The sequence below is a fragment of the Lactuca saligna genome, chromosome 2 (assembly GCF_052625555.1).
Source record: "Lactuca saligna cultivar CGN05327 chromosome 2, ASM5262555v1, whole genome shotgun sequence".
In the NCBI taxonomy this organism is placed as follows: domain Eukaryota; kingdom Viridiplantae; phylum Streptophyta; class Magnoliopsida; order Asterales; family Asteraceae; genus Lactuca; species Lactuca saligna.
The window spans coordinates 147,706,223-147,729,980 of NC_136418.1; positions in this window are offsets into that span (position 1 = coordinate 147,706,223).

Here is a 23,758-nt window from a genome sequence, read left to right on the forward strand (position 1 = left end):
TTACTTAATCAAGAAATTAGCCAACTAATCACCACAAACACATTTAAACTCATGAACTAAAACATACAAGTAATGATAAGATGTTAAAACACAAAACATTTCCATAAAGATTCAAGAACATGTTCATGGATTCTTCAACATTCAACAAAAGTTCAAAGGATTAACCAAAAGTCAACCAAGATTAGCTTAGCCAAGCATGGCTAAACCCAAAGAAACAAAGTTAGAGAAATTTGTACCAAACATTAAGCAAGAATCAAGAGGTAAAAATATGATGTTCTTCAAGGGTTCTTGGCCTTCAAAAGTCTCCAAAACTCCAGAGAGAATCTTCAAAAATCGGGTGTCCAAGAGTATGCAAAAGATGGGCACCAACCTTCCTCAAATAGCTTCAAAGAAGAATTTCCGAAACTGCCCCTGCAGGAGGTTGCGCAACATGGTCAGAATTGATTTCGCTGCTATCTCACAACTTTTTCATCCGATGACAATGGAACCATAAACCACAGCCAGGACAACTCCTTTAGGTGAGTAAGGAGGGATGAGCAGTCGCAGCCTCAATGGAACATGTATACAATGAAGAACATCTGTAGTAGGGAGAAAGCAACTGGATGGGCTCGGGTGGAGCTCTTTTTTAAGTGTACACTCTGATCTCACATTTGCCGGTTTCTCTCATGTGTAACTAGGTTTAATCGCTCGGGCACCGTTGTAGGAATCGATTCACTTGGTGTTGGCCCAAACCTCCCGTAGTATCCGACTCGACAGTCTCCCTAACATCACCAATTTGCGAAAAACAACTCGATCTATATACAATAAAACATACCTAAATAAATGAATATCAAACGCCGGGTGACCAAGATGTTGGGAAATTTGTTCAATAATTGAACCGGCCACCTATCTAAGATAGTTGCAACTGAAAATTTGCATGCTTCATTTTGTTTTTGTTTTTTTTGTTAAGAAAACCCTTTGACTCAAAATTTGGTTCCCAAAGGTGTGTAGGTGGAACCGAAAGGGTAATGATATAATCCGAATGGCCTAAGTGTGAAAATGACCATGTGTGGAGCATAAAGATGTAATGTAAGCTCCTTTTCAAACTTGTGGTTTTTCAAAGATAATGAAAATGTCCAAATGTAGACTAAAAGACTCTCTAAATTCTAAGAAAATCGCAAAAAGATATGGTGATGTAAAGAGACCGGATATGGATTCTACTCGGGGACAAGCACCAATGCTTCATCCTAACAGTTCAAACATGATCAAGTGTGATCCTCTCCGTGGTAGTGACCGCAAGGCTAAGAACACCTATTGTTATAGTATATCCTACAGTTGTTAGTATTGTATGCATAATTCTTCATGGAACTACCTGGCCATGATCACTTACCCCTTTAAGCTACCAGCATCTGATCCCAAGTATGAAATCCCAAACTGCAGCTAGTGGTCCCGATTCGATGGGTGAGATAGTAACAAGATCCTGGACCAATAATGATACAATAACTGTGAACCTGTTCCATGGCATCCAAGAGAGGTGAGAATAAACAGACAACAAAAATGCATGAATGCTAATGTCTTAAGCTAAATGTTATGCAAAAATAAAAAGTGGAAAAAGAAGAAAATAAAATCTTTTTGGAATTAAAAAAAATGAATGATGATTAGCTTAAAACTAAAATGTTATGCAACCTAATTAAAAATGCATGAAAAAATAAAAGGAAAATGAAATGCCCCACCCCAAGCTTAAGAACAAGCATTGTCCTCAATGCTTGAGGAAAAGGCGGAAAGGACCTAAATCGGGGGGTCGGGCGGTGGTTTCTTGAAATTATGACCGATAGAACTCCGCTAATCTTGAATTTTCCGGTGAGGTGGGTGCTGGAAGGTTATATGAGAGGAATGGAGTGGGAGGTCAAGATGATTAAATGAAGAAAAAGGGAAGCTGAACATTTTAATCTATGGTTCAAAAAGGGTCAATTTCGGTCAATGTTGGTCAAGAAAAGTCAAAAGGTCAACTCATTAAAACCTTTGGTCAACACCTGGTCAAATAATAGCCAAAAATAGCCCAAATTGCCCAGCACAGTGCGCGGGTCGCGCAGTGTAGCACGCGGGTCGCGCAGACCTTGCAGTTAAGTCTTGGGCCAATGTCGCTTCATCACACCTGGCCGCGCAACCCCCTGATCCTGATCTTCATTTTTGCTTCATTTTTCTTCGTTTTTCACCCGTTCTTGCTTTGAAAGGCCCCAAACACCTAGAAACTCTTGATTTCTTCAAAAACAACTCTTTTGAATCCCAAAAATATCTTTCAAACTCATTTATTCAAATTAAAAACACGAAAACACAATGCTTTCCAAAAATGCCCTTCTTTAACGTCTTTGGCGAGACGCCTCCAAACTTCACTTTAACACTTTGGGGGGTCCAAATGGACAACATCTTGGACATTTGAATCAAAAAATTCATTGAATGGCTTCAATCGATGTCCATTAACCTTGTAAGTTTTCCCCGTGTCGACATTTTTTAATTTCCGCACCTCCATTGGGACTCTTTTCTTGTATTTGACTTTCTTTTTACGGGAGAACCATACCGGACTCAGACCTTTGATAATAGCAATCATCCAACCATATTCTTTCTTGTACTTGTTTAGTAAGGTGACCAACTCTTCCCTCTTTGACATGGTGGTTGAGTAGGTGACCGGTTGGGCGTCTTCTTTCTCGGGATAGGTATCCTTTGAAGGGTCCGGCAGATTTATCGTTTCCGGATCTTGTGATTGTTCTACCACTAGAGTTAGTTTCTCATTGGTAGTGGGTGGCTCAATCTCTCTTCCGTTAACCCTTATTACTTCGTTTATAGTTTCATTGACAACATTCTCAATTTCTTCTTCCTCTTTGACAACTTCTTCCACTTCTACTTCTTCTTCCTCTTCTTCATATAACACTCTTAAGCCATCAAAAGTTTTCTCATCTTTCAAAGGAATGCAACATGCGTTATGACATGGGCTCTCTTCAGATGGTAATTTGTGTTGAGCTTCCACTATACTCAATGATTGAGCAATTTGTGTTATTTGTTGCTCTAAGCTTTTGAGGCTAGCTTGAGTTGTTTCTTGGAAAATTTGGGTAGAAGTGGCAATGCTTTTCACAATGTCCTCTAAGGACATGCTTGGTGTTTCAGTTTGTTGAGGAGGGTAAGGATAGGGTTCTAGGAACAGTGGAGTTGGTTGGTATTGGTTATTTCCCCATGTTTGGTATGGATTTTGGTAATGGTTATTTTCCTAAACTTGGTTGTTGTCCCACCATTGATCATGTTGAGGCTTATCATAACTCCATTGGTTTGACCGGTAGTAGCTTCCCTTATCTTGAACTTCTTCCCATTCTCCTTGTAAATATGGACACGTGTCGGAATGATGTCCATTTTGGGCACAAAAATCGCAAAGAAGAGGTGTGGACTGCACACTTTGGTCACTTTCAATCATCATAACTAACTGAGCTAGCTCAGAAAGTTGGTGTTCAGTGCAAGTAGTTTTCATTTCCAAATCATACATTTTTTTAATTTCCGGGTTTTAAATTAGAGTACCTGCACAATGAGATGTAGGCATAGAGAAACAAACTGATTAAATCAAAACCAATCCCCGGCAACGGCGCCAAAAATTTGGTGGTTGTCGAGGCCAACACAAATAATAACCCTAAATATTACACACTAAAATAGTGTATAGTGGTAAAGGGATCGAATCCACGGAGATTGGTTCAATTTGATAACTCTATGAAAAATCTCTTTGTAAAATACTTGGAATATGACAATAAATTAAAAATGGGGGTTCTGATGTTTTGAAATACTTGAAACAAACTAGAATTAACTATGATTTAAATAGACAATTGCAACAAAAATAAGAATTTGATGTAAAATCAATAAGGGAAAGATGGTTGACTTAAAGTTTTCTCACTTTGACTTTTGATGAACGTATCATTAGAATTCAATGGTGCAATACTTGTTTTAAATCCTCAATTTGGCTATAGTAATCCAAGGAGCTTGAGATTACCTAGACTTTTCTTAATTGTTGAAATGGCTAGAGAAGCTCATAACAATTTCCTTAGTCAAAGTCACTAATTCCAAATAGCATGTAATTAGTGAAAGTCAACTAGCATTAAGAACCAAAAAGTCACCAAATCCAAGAGGGGTCAAATGCTTTCACCACCATGTTGGAGGAAATGTTTTTATGATTGTGTGAAGCAAAAACAACACAAAAATCATTTGTTGTTTGCTAATTTGAGGATCCTTTACTTAATCAAGAAATTAGCCAACTAATCACCACAAACACATTTAAACTCATGAACTAAAACATACAAGTAATGATAAGATGTTAAAACACAAAACACTTCCATAAAGATTCAAGAACATGTTCATGGATTCTTCAACATTCAACAAAAGTTCAAAGGATTAACCAAAAGTCAACCAAGATTAGCTTAGCCAAGCATGGCTAAACCCAAAGAAACAAAGTTAGAGAAATTTGTACCAAACATTAAGCAAGAATCAAGAGGTAAAAATATGATGTTCTTCAAGGGTTCTTGGCCTTCAAAAGTCTCCAAAACTCCAGAGAGAATCTTCAAAAATCGGGTGTCCAAGAGTATGCAAAAGATGGGCACCAACCTTCCTCAAATAGCTTCAAAGAAGAATTTCCGAAACTGCCCCTGCAGGAGGTTGCGCGACCCGCGTGCTCTTGCGTGGGTGGGTTGCGCGGGTGGTCCCTGGATGTAGCATCTTTGAGGTTTTGGGCCTCCATAGCTTAGCCCACTTGGCCCAGATCGAATCCAATCACCTCCTAGCCCATTTTCTTCAAGTTTTTCTTCATTTTAAGCCCAATTTGACCTCTCCAAATCTTCCAAAGCTCGTGAATTCGCCCGATTAATAATTTACGTACGCTTGAATATTCCCCCGCATCTTGCAAATTTAAAGTTTATTTCTCTCCAAGTCTTCAAATAATCATCAAGATCACTCCATGCATCATCGCCACTACCCATCAAGCCCAACGTCATTTTTGTCTACCAAATCTCATCGCCTCCTATACGTCCCGAACACTCCCGCTCCGCTAGACCCGAAAACCTGCAATTATGCTCACAAGATTCGAGAGTACCCGAAATAGTCATAAAATAACAAAAAGGAAAATATGCATGGAAATTATCTAAATTATGAATGAAATATGCTAAAATAAACTATAAAAAGAAGTAATTAAAATGAAGCTATCAATAGAGAATTGAAAAAATGGTCCCTTTGGTTGTCAAAATTATGTGATTTGGTCCAAAAAAGTTTGATGATGCATAATTGGTCCAATTTCGGATCTTTTTAGTGATTTTGGTCCCTACACACTTAAGAAGATGAATATGCCCTTATAATTTATATTTTCTATTTTTTTTAAAGCTGAAATACATAAATTAATTTGAATTTTTTTAACTTAAAACAAAAAAAGAAATAAAAGAAATAACTAAAACCCATCCTATAAAAGCCCCTTCATTACCAGCTTCACCCTCCACCACCGGTGAATGGAACCACCGTCGCCAAACACCATTCTTGTCAGAGTTCCCTAGAGCTTATTCTTCTTCTCTCTCTTTTTGAGTATACATTGTTCCCCATCTCTTTACATTTCCTTTTCCTCAGGATAGCTTTTCATCTTCTCCAACTTCTCTACGTTCTATCAAAACTCACCAGAAATCTCTCAAATTAACCACCTTTTTTTACTAGAAGATTGATCATTCACCGGAGTACAACCCTCATTCACATAGTTAAGTCCATTGGAACCCTAACATGATTATGATTTGTTCGACTAAAACCGTCAAACTGTTTTGCCATCACAACTCTAACCTTTGTGCGTCGCTATCGGGACCCTAGACGCCATATATCAACAAATGGGGAAGGATTTGCCATCATTTCTACATCCAACGGAACCACCAGATCTGCACTCAGCCACTGGATCACCACCATCATCGACCTCCTTATGCCCCGATCTGAAACCACTAGGCCTCTTCTCGTCGTCGAAACTAAGGTAACGGAGTTGTGGATCTCATTTTAAGGTGTGGTGGGGTGTGATATAAGAGGAATGGGTGGTCTAGATCTGGTAGGTGGTGGATCAATAGGCTGGTGGTCCAATAGTTGGAGGTCTGACAGTTGGTCGTCAGGCAATCGGAGGTCCGACATATGGTCCTCCAGTAGTAGTAGTAGGGTGATGGTGTTTTTAGAGAGAGAGAGAGAGAGAGAGAGAGAGAGAGAGAGAGAGAGTAAAGTGAGTGGATAAGGGTGTACTTTTTTCTTTTTCATTTTAAATAAAAAATTAAATAAATAACTAAAAAAATAATTATATAAGGGAATATTCTTCTTTTCAAGTTCGGTGTAGACCAAAACCACACATAAATGTTAATCATAGGTGCCAAAACCACACAAAGTATCCAAAATTACACCAATGATGCACCATCAAACTTTTTTGGACTAAAACCACATAACTTTAACAACCATAGGGATCATTTTTGCAATTATGTCACACATATATATATATATATATATATATATATATATATATATATATATATATATATATATATATATATATATATATATATTATGACCTCTTAATTTGTTCCATATTTGAATGGTGCATGAAAGAGAGGAAGTTCCTCATTTTGTATATATAACATCAATGTTAAATACATATGTGGGATAAATAGGGTCTGACTATGCATGCATGCCATTTGCCATCATGAATGCGTGTAATTATGTAAAAATGGTGGGTAGAACTTCACTTCTGAAATGTACCATCCACTCTTTTATGGTCCTTAAATTTCATGTTTCAATATATCCAAAAAAAACTTCAAGGGTACGTTGAAAAATAGGTTACGACATATCTGAAGTCCTGAGGTTGTTATCTTTTTACATTTTCTTTTAATAAAGAACTAACTAGAGATGGAAAATGCACATAAAATAATAATTATTTAGCTTCTTTTTTCTGAGATGGTAAGTTTAAAATGAAAGAAATGCGAATTTATAACTTTTTAATACTTTTGTTTAAAAAATTATATTGTAATTTTATATGTATATATAATACGCCGCTCGGATGTGTTTCCAACTTAGTCTCACCTCCGGTTAATTAATTATTTCCCTTCAATGCTTGACCTGTCTGCCTCCTGTGTTTTATTTACTTATTTAACCATAGAATAAGTAATATTCTTATCATTTTTTATTAAGCAGTGAATCATTATTATTTTAATGATCTCTAAATATTATTAAAAAAGAACTTTTAATTCTATAGTTACGAAATCACGGTCATTGATTGTATTTCAGTCTTATATTCTAGTCCTTTAGATTATTTGTTGACATCATCACTTGACCCAAACACCCGTTACCTAATGTTGGCTTATGTCCTTCGTCATTTACTCTCTTTATCTATCCTTCCGTCGTAACCTAAAAGAACAGAGAAACCAATCCCTTCTACTTCAATCGATGCCAAAAAACCTAAGAAATGGTTTTGAAAATATGATTGGTTTGATTTTGGAATTCACGAAACTGAATGTCGAGTATCGCGCATCCTTTGAGTGATGATTATCAGACAATCGATTGAGAATCGGCCAAGCAGAAAATCGATTCAAACCAAAAGGTCTAAGATTTCCTTGCAATGTCTTAATTTCTTCTTCAATCTCTCATTTGCGGGTACAAATACAAGTTTCTTTCATCCTCCTCATGTCGTTCTTTCTCTACTCTATTTTATGTTCACATGATCGATGACGTTAGACTCTGGATTTTCTTCCAACCATGTTAATTTTTATAAAGTTCTCATCTTTATATACATATATGCTTCCAATGTTCATGAGGTCATGAGTTTTTTAACCTAATCAAAAAAGTGTTTTCGCCTAAAATATAGGGTTTCTTCTGCTTAGCTTATTTCATGTAATTGAAATTGACGATAACGCTATATTTGTGTATAGTTCATGTAAATTGATTACGATAGTTGATTTGCATTTTTTTTCTGGTTTATATCATTAGATTACGATTCAAACACACTCCTAACCAAAATCTCCTACTGAACTCGAATCATGACTGGAACCCCACCCTTGGCTCCCCTCCCGAAGCCTGTTGCTAACACCAAGAAGACGCGAACCCAATGTTACCGAACTCCTAACTCACACAATTCTCAATCCGAACAACCACTTGGACCGCCCTCCTCCCCGATGGGGATGCATAACTCATCCTAGTTTCCAACCTGCTTCTGATCCTGAATACCTGAACAATTCTCCCCCACTTTGGTTCGACTAAGTCCTCGCATCACGTGCGAATCGAAGGACTCCCAATCCTTCTTACCTTCAAATGAATGATCAGTTGACGATCGGCGTTTACCAATGCTAATGATGCATCACTAGCCAAATCCCAAAGGACCGCACAACCTCTAAATACCAGATGAAAACTTCTCGAATCCTACGGAACTGATAACCCCATATGCCTTGAAATGATACCATACTCAAATCTTGAATTCCAAATAACTGACGCTCTGACCAAAACCTCAACAATAGACCACTTCCCTTGGCACTTCCAAAAGCCAACCTCAATCACAAAAATTGAACTCCCGAACCCCGGATAACCACCCCGTTGAACCTTGACCGCAGACCTTCCACATAATGCCCCTGAACCAATCCTCGACCACAACCCATAATAACGTTAAACACTCCAAACCCACAAAAAGGAAAACAACCTTTCACTAATCACTAATAATTCACGGCATGCAAATGGCATATGGAATTACTTGAAGATATAACCCATACATAATCAAAGAAAATAAACCAAAGATACACTTACCCAAACCGACGCACGATAACAACCACAAAATACAGATGGAACCGAAAAGAAGCAAAACATATATACCCGCAACATTGCCTGCTGGAGTCCTGGACTCCTCCGTCTATCACTAGAAAGTCTGACTCCTCCCCGTTGGGGATCCTGCCTTACTCTCTCTTCCATTAGTGATCCTAAAAGTAGTCGGAGCAGGCTCACTCACTGCTCCTCCCCTTAGCCTTGGACAGTTGGACTTCTTGTGGCCCACCTGATTGCAGTGAAAACATAACGGGCTTCCCCCTAAGGACTATCCATGCTGACGTGACCAACCCTGCCACACTTGTAACAACCCAAACCCATGGAATGACAAAATCCATCGTGCAGTTTCTTGTACGTGCTACACTGAATCCGACCTTGTTGGCCTCTCGACAGCCGATCAGAAATCTTGGGTCTCTTCCCAGGACCCTCCAATGAATGCAATTGACATGACCCCCTATTCCCATTGTGCTCCAGATCAATCTCCCACTCTCGGGCTCTAGAAATCATTTCATTAAAGGTCTCGCACTCCGAAATACTCACAAACTCCCTGATATCATCCTACAACATATCATGATACCTCACTTTCTTCATCTCCTCATCTGTTGCATATTGTGGTACCAACAAAGCCCTTTCCCGGAACTTGACAGTGATGTCTTCTATAGGCTCAATCATCTGGCGGAGATCCAAAAACTCTCGCGCCAATTATTGCACCTCAATCTTCGGTGCAAACTCAGCTCAGAACCTGGTTGAGATGTCATCCCATGACATAGCATCAACAACATCATCGTCTAACTAACTACTAACCTCATCCCACCAATCATGTGATCGATCCTTCAATAGGCAGGAAGCGTATCTGACCTTCGCCTCCTCTGTGGGCAGAAACTCGTCATGAACGCATTAGCTATATTCACTAACCACCTCCTACTGACAATGGGGTCCCTCTCCCCATGGAATGCAGGAGCTCCACAAACACAAAACTCCCGAAAGGACAGCGTGTAAGATCCAATGATAGCCATACCATCCACATGGAACACACCCAAACGCTCATCCAACATCTCTAAAACACAACGACAAATATCCGGAGAGATGAACTCCCACAACCACTCGCTAATCGACTCAGCATCCGCACCTGAGCCAAAAACCGAACCAGAACCAAAACCTGAACCAGAACCGCCTCCCTGAGAGCTCATCTCCAACTGAAATACGACATACCAAGGATCTAAACATAACCAAGGATCCTTCTCCCATAAACTTCTTAGATTCTCCAAGCCTCTCACTAATTCGAGTATGGATCATGTGCTTTCAGTAGTACGGCCCCAATACTACCTTCCACACCTATCCATACTTTCCTCAGCAATCATCTCGAATCCTCCAAGTTACTTTCTCAACAAAAGAACCAAAACTCACTAAACCACACCACTAAACTCGTTGAAGCATATCCTAGGCTCTCCTGGGTTCCCAAACCCACCCAGCCCTCAGTTGTTGAAGGATTCCCATTAATGTCAACTAGCTACCTCATGAATATAGTCATATGCAACAGAGATCAGATAATCCTTCGAGTAAAAGACTCAATCCTAGAACGGTTGGACTTAGACGAGAGTTGCGTAATATGGCTAAGTCCATCACTCTAAGATTATCCAGCCTGTGCCACATGTAACTTAGTATATTCAATTAGTATCTGGCTCACATTACTAAGAGTCCCACAAAGCACAAAGAAAGTAGCATTCGGATAACGAAAAAACTAACCAACAACTCCGACCACGCCATTTTATCCTCTTATCAGGAATCTATACTAGCATGCAATTCTAAAGCTCATACAATCAGGCATATAAAGGCATATCTCTTATCAAATGTTACTGAGCAGATCCTTAGCCCTAATCTAGCATGTAATTCTCATAATCATAACATATATCATAAATAACATGTATTAGTATTTTAGGAACCACCTACTTGAGCTCGACCGATTGCACACATCACACCCTTTCTTTGATTAGGAAATTCCTTTTCTAATTAAAAGTTTATTTTATAAAAATTTCCACTAACCCTCAGTTTGAGTTCAAGCACACCCGAGAGCATGCCCGAATCCCTCAAACCAAGGCTCTGATACCAACTTGTAACGACCTAAAAATCCAAGGTAATTTTTTTTATTATACTCAAAACACTATAGTAACTTTTTTCAAAGAATTGAAAAGCATTTCAAATAAACAATTATCAGAGTCAAATCCCAAAGATCACGAACTGTGGAAAACACGGGTGTATGCGTTGCGATCGTCCCGAGCTCTTTCAAATGAAACTGGAGTGCTTGAAACAAAAACTAAAAACCGTAAGCATGAATATTAGTGAATTCCCCAAATACCACATACCATACATATCCAGCGATCCACACAAGTCATACATAACCGCGAGCCATACATATCATTCATATATCATAATCAATAAAGGTGCTATGTGTCGTACATAGTCTTGCCATTATGCCACGAGACACCTCTTAGTCTTTCTTGCCATGCTGGGGGCCACAACCCAAGGTCTTACAGACAAGTGCCAAGAGCCACCTCCTGGTCTTCCATGCAAGCATTACAAAGACAACTAGCATACAATCTACTCTACTTAACTAATTAGCATACATTGTGCCAGGAGTCGGCTCCTGATCTTTCATACATAATGCCAAGTCTAACTCCCAGGTCTTCCTATAATACATAATCCAAATGGGCCATCATTGGTGCCTTCGACCCATAGAACAGTGAGGAGACTCACCTCGAATGTTGAAGCTCACTGCACGAAATCCTTAGTTGCTGCCTTGACGATTTCCTAAACTAACAATTACCAAAACAACATCCAATTAGCAACTGAATTCCAAACCATGATCCATAATCTAAACTTGGGGTAAAATGACCATTTTATCCCTATCCCAACAAGAATCACAACCAAGGCCCAAGCCCAAAACCATTGGGCCCATCAAAGCCTAATATAAAATCTTGGCCCAACTAGACATACCCAAACAAGAGTCCAAGACTCTCAATTTCCTCTGACTATAAATCCCAACGAACAAAACCCATCCCAATTCCGAAGCCCAAACATGAAACAAGCCCAAATTCCTAAAGGACCACGAACGCGGGGCATACGCTCAGCTTATGTTGGGCGTACTCGAGGAAACCTGGATCATGACCAAAAGGATGTATGTAGGGCGTACCTCTAGCTACGTGGGGCGTAATCGCATATCCTTTAAACTTGATTTTTGACTTAACCAATTAAGCACTTTGCACCCAAACTTTAGGGAACCTCAAAATAAAGCTCTTAAAGCATAAGGTTGGGACCTTTATGCATTTGCATGACTCAAAGGGACCCAAAGACCAACTTAACTCAATAATACCCATCTTAATCCATCTAGAACATGCATGGACCATATCTAACCTTAAAGATGGTAACTTTATGGACTTATAACCTCAGAAATGCTAAGAGTAACAACTCAAAGCTCCTAGAGTGGTGTCCAACTAGTAGATCTCACTTAAGAGGTCAAAATAGGACCAAAACCATATAATCATAGATCTCAACTTCTAATGATCAAGATAAGAGTTTTTTTACCTCCAATGAGCTGAAAATGTAGCAAAGAGTTCAGATCCACTCGCCTTTCCTTGAACCACCACTTCTTGAAATACACTAAAATCCACCAAAAAATGCACATAAAAGGCACACAACCCTTTTGGATGAAGCCATGAATCGAGATTTAAGGTTTAAGACACTGGAGGATGAAAGAGAGGCGCACACCCTGAACTTAAGGTGCTTAAATCATGATCCAACCCTTAAAATTAGGGTTTTTGGGATCCTGAACGTACGTTGGGCGTACGTCTCCCAACCTGCATTTCACTTATCCAGCACTACGTTGGGCGTACTCACGCGCATGCCACCTTGCATGCATGGGACTGCCTTGGCAATTATTTCCATTAGGGACCAAAGCTGCCAAAAATTTCAAAATAACATCACTCCCTCGTCCTTGGCTCGTTTCCAACGAACCTTATATCCATGAAAAGGTGGCGAGAATCCCTACGCTCCTAATAACACACCCAAGCCTTAAAACCTCCCGAACAAAAACCTAAATTCATAAAAGACCAACATATCAAATTACGATTATACTGTTGGCTTCCAAAGACACAATAGAATACCTGGATCACTTAAACCATGACACCCACATCCGAAATGGGATAAAAACTTTCTTTTCCCGAAGCCCTACGCCTTGAGGAAACTAATGACTAGGCCGCAACCCCAAGCAATGGAGCAAATACGAAACTAATCGTTACAAATTGGTTTAGGATTTGAAACTTTGGGTCATGAGGATCGTTGATAATGTCTTGAATGAATTGTCAAATGGCTGTACACCTGAGCTGATGAGGGATTTGGATGCCACGTGAGACTCTTGGATGGATCATCATTACGCTCGTGGGAGCAGCAGGCTGGTGATGACTTGTTAGGAAGTTAAGTGTGTGTACCCTATATAGGATTGGTTGAAATTCACGATCGATATGTTTTTTATTTTTCATTCTGCATGGTTTGGTGGTATTCCTAGTCAGGGACTAGAGATAGGTATGACGAATAGATGATCATCGATCTTAGGGTATGGTTTTTGAAGTTTGGACTGATGGGTCCTGAATTTAGGAGCTTATTGAGGATTTAGTTTTAGTTTCAATTTTAAGAGTTCTTGGTTTAAGTGGTTCTCATTGGAAGTTTCGTCTTACAGTTGGGAAGAGAATATTGTGGTTGTGGTTGAGTATTTTGAACAATATTGGGTTGTTTATTGGCAACTATGGGTTTCCTAATGATATCTCGAGTTTTATGTATATATATTCTTAGATTTCGAAGTGGTTAGAGGGAGCTTATGGAATATGTTGGTGTTGTTTTTAGAGATTCTAACCAATGCGGATTTCGAAGACGAAATCTGGTTTAAATGGGGAGAGTTGTAACATCATGTCTTGATAAATTTCTTATTTCGGGATTGCGGACAATAAATGGATCAAGTAAGGGCCTTAGGATTCAAAGTAATAGGGTTTAGCCCCGATTGTATGTTGATGATATTGGTTATGTGATTTAAGCCCTTGGTTTGTGTTTTGGAGCTAAGGGATAAAATGGGAAAAGTTATATGATAGGCTTCTTGCATGGATTATGGTTTTTAGTTTGACATGTGTTAAGCCAAAATTAACTATATATAAGCATGGGGTTCGTTAATACCTTTTCATGGATATAAAGATCATCGAAAACGGAGTCGAAATGAAGAAGTTATGGTTGTTTGAAGTTGACGTGGTTTTGGGTGAAAATGGTGACCACAATGTGGGGATCAGTCAGGCCCAAGCTCATAATTTATTTTAGGGTTTTCAACATATTTAATCTTAATGTTCCACATTTTTGGGCATTTTATCAGCCTTCATCATCTCTAGAACCTCTTTGGAGAATCCTTAGCCTCCACCTTCAAGATTTTAGCATCTCCTCTCTCCTCTCTCCTATTTTGGATGTTTTTCATGTTATTTTGATGGAATAAAAAGATCAAGAAGTTTATTTTAGTTTTAAGGAACGATGCTTCTATTTTGGATCCATCAAAGGCACTGCATTTTTGGACCATTGTGAGTATAAAATTCTACTCTTGCTATCTAGTTCATTAGATCTTATCATTAAAGGCTATTTGCACTTTTGGTCCATTTTATGAGTGATCTTGGAGTTGAGTGGACTCCAACATATATATGATTATTTTGGAATGTTTCTTGGACCCCATGGACTAGGAAAGTGATGATCTGTTGCCTTCCCTTTTAGTCATCCAACTTTATCCCTCTAGACATCTTGTTGATTCAGATCTGGAAGTTGGAGACTTGGACTTAATGGATTAAGTTGAGAAAGATGCATTTTGGGTCCATTTAAGACTTAAAATCTAGATCTTGGTGGTTTGGACCTCCCTAATGGATAAAGTAAGAAACTTTATCCATTAAGACCTTGGAAAGGATCAGATATGAGCTTTGGAGCTCTTAAAATCAGAAGAGAACGGATTAAGCTCGTTGAGCAGTCCACACCAGTCGCCATAGTGTGGCGACTGGGGGATTAATTATTATTTTGGCATTTTGTGACTACGACGTGGCCAAGGAAGTCCACGACGTGGAGGGCTGTTGATTGGCAATTTGACCTTGACTTTGACCGTTGACTTGTTTACCAGTTTGACTTTTGGTTAAACTTGGTTATAATCGAGTATTTGAATAAGGATTGGTCTCAGTTTGGTTTTAGGAAGTTTGGGTTGGTTGTTTTGATGTTGGGGTAGCTCTGGGCTTCTATTGAGTAGTTCAAGTGAGTTTTCTCACTATGCTTGTGGGTCGAAGGCAGCAATGTCATCTCACTAAATTATTGTAACGAACCAAAATTTAAGACCAAAAATTTCATTTTTAATTAAGTTATTATATATAACCATTAGTGTAGGAACATTCATATTAATATCTCATGTCAAAACCAAAGTGTCGATAATCAAAACATATTATCATAAAACCATATCAGAGTGTAATCCCAAAAATCTGATGTATGGAAAACATAGTGTGGTGTGTTGCGATCAAGTCGGATCCTTTCCTTTGAAAATGAGTACCTGAAACCAAAACTATCATGCTAGCTAAACAACTATACATAACACATAAGTCATGCAAAACAACACATAAGGAAGCCTTGGAAACCCTCCTGAGTCTTACTCCAGGTGTCATGGGAACCCCCACATGGTCTTAGCCCAATGCCTCGGGAAACCCCACGAGGTCTTCGACCTAGGATGCTAAGGAAACCCTCCAACGTCTTACACTTAAGTGCCTCGGGAACCCCCCGAGGTCTTTGACCTAGGATGCGAAGGAAACCCTACAAGGTCTTACACCTAAGTACCCCGGGAACCCCCCGAGGTCTTCCATGAAAGTATCACAAAGACCACTAGTATATCATGTACCACAAAATCAATTAGCATACCTCATAATCACTAGCATACTCCCTATCACATAGCCAACTAACATACTACATAACACAACTTCAGCTAGTGTATCATATATCATAAAATGGGTCGACATTGGTGCCTTAGACCCATTGGTATGGTGAGGAGACTCACCTGTCACTGCTGAAGTCCCGCAGATAAAACCCCAATTCTGGTTGACAGGTTCCCAAACTATCAACATCAAACAATACCCACTTAATAGTTGGTTCCCAATGCATAACCACAACTCCATACTTTAGGTAAAAGGCCATTTTACCCTAACTTAGCTTTATTCAATCTAAAGGCCCAAAAGTCAAACCATGGACCAAAGCCCAATAAACAGCCCAATTTTCCAAATTGGGCCCAACCTTTACATGGTCTCATTTAAAGGCACGACCATTTAGTCCAGTCCAAACATTTGGCACTCTAATGGCCCAATAACATATAATCATTAAGGCCCAAACTATGGCCCATCTATGGCCTAATTTTCCAAATTAGGCCCAAACCCCTTCCATGGGCCTTACCCTAGGCCCATTAAATTATTCAAGTCCAATTGCTTGACTTTGGATGGCCCATTAATAACCCAATCATCAAGGCCTAATAGAAAGGACCAAGTGAAATTAGGGTTTCACATAAAATGATGATTATGGTTAAGTTTTCTACTTAACCCATTAAGGACTTAATCCACTAAGGACTTAATCTATTAAGTCCAATACTGCATAAATTAATTTTTGCCAATGTTTATTTTTTAATATTTCAAGTTATGAAATAATTTACGTGCATCCTGGTTAATTCCCCAAATTAGGGTTTTTTTGGCATTATGGGTTTTCCAAACCCTAATTAGGGTTTTCAACCCAAATACTAGCCCATTTTATCAATTTGTTGGGCTTTTAGGTCAATTAGGGCTTTATTGGGACTATTAGGCCCACCATAATATCATTAAGCCCATTAGGGTTTTCACTTAGCCCATTAGGGCTTCAAGCACCCTAAACGGATCGAACTCAACGAGGTAAGCACACCGCCACCCGACACGACGGCTGGTGGCAGTAGCCACCACCCTACGGTGGTGGTTTGAGATTTCTATTATTCAATTTTGGTTATAATTTACAACGCCAATCTGATTAACACACGCACACACACTAGTCTAATTAAAACACACACACACACACAGCTACCTAATGGTGGCCGACGGTGGCGCATGGCAGCAGCTACCACCTCACAGTGGTGGCAGTGGCGGCTCTCGGTCTTCCAGCTATACCAAACACTCATACACACACTTCAGGTTGCACTATTAACTCCAGCCACCCACCTGGTGGCTCGTGGTGGTGACAACAATGATTTATTGATAGCAGCCACCACCTCACGGTGGTGGCGATGGTATCTTTTGCTTCCCAGCCAAGCAGCAACTACAAAACACACGAGCATTCAACCCATGACCGGGAACAAATCGAATTCAACGGAAACAACATGTAACATCCCAAAAATTACGGGCCAAAAATTTCATTTTTAATTAAGTGATTTGTAAAACGTTTGTAACAAAACATCATACGATAATAACTGTTAATAAAACATGTCTCGTGATCGAAACCAAAACGTAAAACATAATAATGTCAGAGTACAAAATCCCAGAATGACTCATGATGCGGAAAACAAAAGTGTGTGTGTGATGCGCCGCTACCGCGCCAGCTCCTTCCCCTTGACAGAAGAGGTACCTGAAACAACAACCGAAAATCGTAAGCACGAAGCTTAGTGAGTTCCCCCACTGTACCACATACCATATAACCACATAATATACATATATTTTTAGGCATATCTGGGTGCCTGACCTACCCCTTCGGTCCTCTCGACCGGGTACTGACTAGCATATCTGGGTGCTGGCCTCCCCTTCGGTCCTCTCGACCGGATACTGACTAGCATATCTCGATGTTGGCCTCCCCTTCGGTCCTCTCGACCAGTTACTGAGGATTATTACCCCTACTATCACTACATAACACATATCACATAATCTACCTAGCATGGTTGGGCATGACTGCCCCTGCGGCCCTATCGACCGATAATCTGGGGATTATCTCCCCTACTGTCACTAGCACATAGCATCATATCATACTAGTACATAAACATAGCACAGATAGTAGCAACCCTAGATGAATATCACAGAGACAATCATATAACATACAACTCCTACTGGTGGGCCGGAATTGTGATCGTAGACCCACCGCTACTGGAAGGTAACTCACCTCGTAGTAGCTGTTGATCTGTATAGGAATTGTCTGTCTGCTACAGCAGCTGCTCCGGAAATCCTCCGGCTGTAATTTCCTACAAAATACTCAATCAAACACTGCTAACTGCCCTTGGGGTAAAATAACCATTTTACCCCTAACCAAGTCAAAGTCAAAGTCAACTACCTGACTCGCCGAGTTGGTTCGCCAACTCGTCGAGTCCCTATCCTTCCCATTTGTCCTCATACCCAACTCTACTCGTCGAGTTAGGCGATGACTCGACGAGTTATCCTTCTAACTGATGACCAATGATCCTTCATCCGAGTCGCCGAGTTGTATGAACAACTCGTTGAGTTCGTCTTCATCCGAAGAACACTCTAGCCTGTGACTCGCCGAGTTGTATGAACAACTCGTCGAGTCTGTTCTTGAGGTAAGAAGATTGCCTTGGACTCGCCGAGTCATGGCATTGACTCGCCGAGTCCCTCCATAGATGAGTCTGGCTTCCGACTCACTGAGTCCACCCATGACTCACAACTCCACTCAGCAAACACGAAAAGGGGGAAAACTCGGGGACTCGTGACTCAAATCGCCGAGTACGATGAACGACTCACCGAGTCATTCACATGCAATTACTATATACTCGATTTTGCTTGAATCCAACTCATGCCATACATAGATCTGAGTTCTTAGGGTGGGTTTTACACGTAAAGTTTCCAACTTTACATGTAAACATGCATAGAATGGGGATTTAAGGCCAAATAAGGGCTAAAATGGTAGATCTAGAACATTCAAGCAATATTCTCCCGTAAAGGCCCTGGATCCGAGCTTCTGGAGCTCAAACATGCCTAGATCTAGAGGTTACACAACTCATGACAAACCCTAATCCATACCTAAGCTTGAAAATGGTTCAAGAAGGACCTTAATGTAAGGGACTTTAAGCATAAAAAAAATAAAAAATAAAAAAAAATAAATAAATAAAAAAAAAACAGAAGGAACTGAGCTATACCTCAATGAATCACTAAAATATCACCAAGATATTCGACCTCCTTCTTCTCCTCTTGATCTACTCTTCTTCTTCTCTCAGAATCTTCAAGAAATCACACCAAAACACTTCAATCTCACAAGAAAAAGGGGTTAGGACGATATAGGGAGCTCTGAGGGTGAAGGAGTCGGGCTTGGGACGCATAAGGTTGGTTTAAATAGGGTGCAAACCCTTGAAATTAGGGTTTCATCTAGACAGCGGGGACTCATCGAGTCCAGAATGTGGACTCGCCGAGTCGCCAACTTAAATGTGAACAGAATCCCGTCACTACTCGGTGAGTCGGGCCTACAACTCGTTGAGTCCAAGGCTAAAAAATTAAATCACTTAGATAGATTATACGTACCAGGAACCAGGTGCTACACAACAGCAGCAACGTCAGCAGGCAGTGAATCTTGGTCTTCAACAGAGTGACAGCAGCGGCGTCAATGACCAGGGAGGTTGCGACTTTAATACCGGCTAAAAAGTGGCGGCGTTGGACAATCTTAGCGACGTCGATGGCGTTGGCTGAAGGCAGAGCAGGAGAAACGCCACCTAGAAGTCGCTCTCGGTGGTTCTTCATTCGTGCAAGGCGTCCGGCAGCAAGGCTGCAAGCGGTGGAGGAAAGGAGATGAGGGTGGCGGCCATCCCGTGGTTGCTTGCCATCGTTGCTGGTCGGAAACGGGTTGGAGTTGGGTGATAACAACGCCGACGACGAAGGGAGCATAAGGTGATGGAGAGGTGGCGACTGTAAACGGGAAGTATAAGGGGTGACGGCTGGAGGGTTTTCTTTAGGGTTAGGGTTTCATAACCCTTTATACCTGATCCTACTTATAAGTTTTCCAAAATGACAAGATAGGTCCCTCCCATTCGAGTTCTTTTCAATATTAGGCCTTAATTTACAAAGCAGCCCCCTAGCATCCAAAATCCTTTCACAATCAGTCCATAAGTTAACATGTGAACCCCACCATCTAAAACCCTTTACAAATTAGGTCCGGATGATCAAACTTTAGCCATGTACATTTTTAGTCCCTCCTCCTCACATTCTTTTCAACTTAAGTTCCAATAATTACCACGGAGCCCCTGACTTCAAAATTTCATTATAACTAATTCGGAAATTATATTTTTAACCCCCCCTAAACTTTCAATTATATATTTTAGGGCTACAATTCGTTCATTACTTTATTTATTTATCTAATAAATAAACAGGGTGTTACAATTGTGTATGTAGAATGCTAGCTATCTTTATGACTCTTGCATGTTTGTATGGTTGGGTTGAAATAAACCCCAAGGTTGGGTCCATTATTGTATGATTAGGTTAAAATAAACCCTAGGTTGGGCCCATGAGTCTGTAATGGGTTGAAAGAGACCCCAAAGCTAGGCCCATGATTGTATATTGGGTTGGAATATACCCCAGGGCTAGGCCCAGTTATATGTTTGGTATGTAGTACCGTGGAGAACTCACTAACATTTATGCTTATGGTTTATGTTTTAAATGTTATCAGGTACATCTGGTTTCAAAAGGAAGGACCCGACTTGATCGCACTTCATTACTTGGAGATTCTTTCGTAATGATTATTTATGATTTTACTCTGATGTTTTGAGAACGTTCACTTTGATCATATTTTGGAATAATGAATGAATGATTTTGACTTAATTAAAAATCAAAAATTTTCTCGGTATCTTTGGGACGTTACAAATGCGGTAAAAAATTTGGTAAGAAGATAAGAAGTTTTTTTTTTTTTTTTTCAGAATATTTTTCTGGCGAACAAAACGTCTGAATCACTAGATGAATAAAAAAATAACATAATTCACAGAAAAAATTCCCAAAAAATCATCTTGACGATTCATTTTTACGATGATTTTCTTGATATTAACTAAAATTATCATAAAAGTGAATTTTTTTCTTAATTTACTTAAAAATAAATCATGAATGTGTTTTTTAAGAAATTTTTTCTTATGAATCACCTTATTTTTTAGACAAAATTGCAAAAATGGTCCCTGTGGTATGCGTTTTTTTGGGGTTTTAGTCCAAATCACGACTTTTTTGGATTGGTGGCCCTTTTGAGGTAGTTTCGTTGTGTTTTTGGTCCCTCGGTAAACTGAAATGACTGTAATGCCCTTTTGATATTTCTTTAATGTTTTTTTCTAATTAATTTAAATGAAAAAGAAATTTAATAAATAAATTGGACCTACATTTCTCTTTTTTTTTCTCTCTCTCTCTCTCCTAAAAGCCTACACCACCACCGCCTCTATGTCATGAATCGTCGGAGGATGGAAAACTCATGTTCTTCCTATAGGAGGCTGCTGTGTTTTCAGATTCATACATGAATCTCATATTCCTATAATTAATCGTCTTCCAATTCAAATAAAAATCACACAGTTGCAGTCATGGAGGTGGCGGTTCAGAGGACCCGATTTGAATAATGTGTTTTCTAGAGAGTTCGATTCTATCAGTTTGAATCGGTGATGACTATTGGAGAAATTGAGTTGTAGTGATTGTTGCTCTGTTTTTTAATCTTTAGATTACTGAAACTGAAATTGATTTTGATGGATTGTTAGGGAGAACACAACTCTTTTTTGGGGATAAATGGGTCGTGACAGTAGAGATAAACGATATTATGTTCATCTTCTTCAACAGATACACAAAACAAAGACACTCGTAATGGATCAAACAATGAAGGAACGAAAGAGACTAGAGGCGTTGGATGGGTCAGATTGGAGACGAGGGTAGACATTTGGAATGGGTCGATATTGGAGCCACACAACGAAGCATCATCTGGTGAATGGATCTAGAAAACAGGTTGGTCGATCCTATAATTTTTTCAATTTGGTTGTTGTGGAAGCTTGATTGATGATCCTCATAAATGCTTGGTTCTAATATGGTGACCTATTGAACTTGGAAAATCCATTGATGGATATTTTAAAGTGGGTATTTCAGGATTTTGGTTTCTTGATTGAAGGTTCGTGTCCTGCAAAGTTGAGGAATATGTTGAAAAAAAAGAAACAAGGGGAATATGAACTCGAGTAGAGTACTTTCTCTTTGAGATCTCAAGCTTCTGGGTGAAGATGATGATCTAGACGATGAAATCATGTTTTAGTTCCAGATTCAAAAAGCATTTTTCGGACTCGATGTATTCGGTTTTAAAATTCAAAATCTTGTATGTGTTGAAGAGCAAACCCAGAAAATCAAATATATTATTCAAATTTTGTTTTCTTGAGTATGTATGTTGAAGAACAAACCCATAAATCTAGATTTAATATGTGTATGTGTGTTGTTCTTGAATCTAGCCAATGATTTGTTTTTCTATAATGAGTTTAGATGTTTTTATCTTGAGATGAGCTCATTTTTGTTGCAACATGATAGTACAAATATGAAGCATTTAAAGATTGAAGCTTTCAAAGATTGAAGAAACTTCATCTTCATCAGAGAGAGAGAGAGAGAGAGAGAGAGAGAGAGAGAAAAAGAAAGAGAAAGAGAGAGAGAGGGAGAGGTGGGTCCCTTTTTTTAATTATTAAAATAACTATTAGATTTAAAAAATTGAAATAAAAATGAAAAATAAATACCCCAAGGGTATTACAGTCATTTCACTATTTAGAGGGACTAAAAACGCAACGAAACTAGCTCAAAAGGACCATGAAACCAAAAAAGTCGAGGTTTGGACTAAAACCCCAAAAAAATGCATACCACAGGGACCATTTTTGCAGTTTTGTCTTTTTTTAATCATCTAGTAGTTTATTTTTGTTTGTTTGCTAAAAAAATATGTATATAAAAAAATTTTCATCTTACTACCAAAATTTTCCTTTATTTATTTATATATATATATATATATATATATATATATATATATATATATATATATATATAAAATGTTTAATAAAATCTTTTGCTTTTATTGGATCTGAAAAGATTATTTTCTTATATATATATAATATTTTGAAGTTTTCAAATAAATAATAAAAGATGTAATGAGGCTAAAAAGTATGATCATTACTAACCGAAAACGGTTAAATATCACTTCATCTCTATTATATATTTACTACTAGACTATTACTATACCATAGAAATGATTATTATTCTATATTATTATTATTATTATATTAAATAAAAATACATAATTTTAAACTTAAATAATCATTTTACTATTAAAAAAATTATATATATATATATATATATATATATATATATATATATATATATATATATATATATATATATATATATATATAGTTGAGGGTTAAATTTAATTCAAAAATAATTAGAAGGTATGATGTGATTAAGAGACACAATTTCAGGGACCATAACTGTAACTTTCTGTAACTTCAGTAAATGAATAGTGCTTTTAAACCCGTTTGCCTTTTTGGTTACCTTCTTCACCCGTTTTCTGTAAAACGGGTCATTGACCATTATCAAAATTCAAAGCTTCAATTCACCTCTTTTAAATCCATTTAACTACATCTAAACTACACTCTCCAGTCAATACATTCGATCTACACAAAAGAAACAGTCAAACGGCATTTAACCAATCAAACTCCTGGTGGTCGCTCGTAGCCAGATCCACGTCGCACAACACCTACGCCCCATGCGCGGAAAAGTCCGACATGTCAGCTATTACGCGTGAAAACGGAAAGCCTAAAACAACACAAAAGTTTTTGTTATGATTTGGTTTATTTCAGAAAAAAAATGCAATGATGGAGGTATGTGCAGGTGAGGCCCGACACAACGCAGTGGGCATC